The sequence below is a fragment of the Belonocnema kinseyi genome, chromosome 2 (genome assembly GCF_010883055.1).
Source record: "Belonocnema kinseyi isolate 2016_QV_RU_SX_M_011 chromosome 2, B_treatae_v1, whole genome shotgun sequence".
Classification (NCBI taxonomy): domain Eukaryota; kingdom Metazoa; phylum Arthropoda; class Insecta; order Hymenoptera; family Cynipidae; genus Belonocnema; species Belonocnema kinseyi.
Genome location: NC_046658.1, coordinates 167,859,124 through 167,860,595, shown reverse-complemented (window position 1 = coordinate 167,860,595; position 1,472 = coordinate 167,859,124).

Sequence of the window (1,472 nt, the reverse complement as noted above, 5' to 3'; positions counted from 1 at the left end):
AGTCTATTTGTTGCGAAATTTGATTGAAAATTGTGGTCATGTTTTTTATAACTTTATTTATAATAAGCGTTTGCCACTAAAAAAAATCGAATACTTAATAAAAATTTAGATTAAAAATGTAACTATTTACATGTAATATTAAATAACTGTTTTTTTCAAAAATAACTTTTTGAAAGGAATAGTACTTTCCTATTGTTACACGTTTTTAAGAATTTAATTGATATATGTTTAATATCGGAAATTTTGACCAAAGATTACAAGGTATTATTAAATATATTGATTATTATCATTGCATAATGAAATAAATTAATAATGCATTAGGCATAATTACACTGGGATCGCAGGTCCACGAGAGAGATGACGATCATTCAAGCGTGACAAACAGCATCAGCGCCCCATTTTTAGTGCATTGGTTGTGAAAATCCAGGTTCCAATGTAATCAGTTTACAGAAAAAGTTAATTTTAAATCCGAAAATATGAATTTTTAACAAGAAATTTAATTTTGTAACCAAATACTTGAATTTTTGACCAAATCGATCAATTTTCTATTAAAGTTAATATTTAATAGAAAGAAAACGAATTTTAACTAAATTTACACCAAAGAGATGAATTTTCAACCAAAATGATAAAATTTAAACCAAAAACAAAAAATCATTTTTTGATCAGTTAGTTTAATTTTTTAACTAAGACTTTGAATTTTTAAACAACAAATATTTTCCATCGTAGAAAGAAATGAAAGTTTAAATCCGTAATTTAAGTGAGTTTAAAAGATAAAATTTGTTTAAATATGAATTTTTTTTTCATTTTCTCACAATCAATTTTAGGAAAAGCTTTTTAATTTTCATGAAACGTTTCCAAATTCTTGAAAAGTTTGGAAATAGTCAAAAATTTACTTTTGTTTAATATCTTCTAAAATCTTAAATTATTCTTTTATTTTTTCAAAATAACTAAATCTTCTAAATTTCTTTGAAAAAGATTTACATTATTTTTAATTCCCCAAAATTAGATAATTAAAAATTAAAATTATTGTTAAATCTTTTTAAAACATCGAAATATTTCTAGAACTTAGTAGATTTTTTCTGAAATTTTGCAGTTCTGTAAAATTAAGAAAATTACAAACAATTTTTTCAAATTTAAGATCACATTTTTTCTGTTTTCAAGACTTCCAAATCTTCTCATTATCTTTAAAGGAGCTTCAAAAAATTTCTTTAATTAAAAAAAAAAAACAAATTGTCTTAAAGTATTCCACAATCATTTTGAAATTCTAGAAATTTTTTGAAATCTTCTTAAAAATTCTTTAAAAATAATTTTTCAGAATAAAAAATAAGTTTCCTAGGAATCTTGAGAAATTGTTTTTATTTTCTTGAAACATTTTGAAATCCATGAGAAACTTCAAAATTTTATTTTGAAATTTAAAATGATAATCATTTTGCATTTTACTTTTTTGAAATAAAAGTTTGTACATCTTTGCC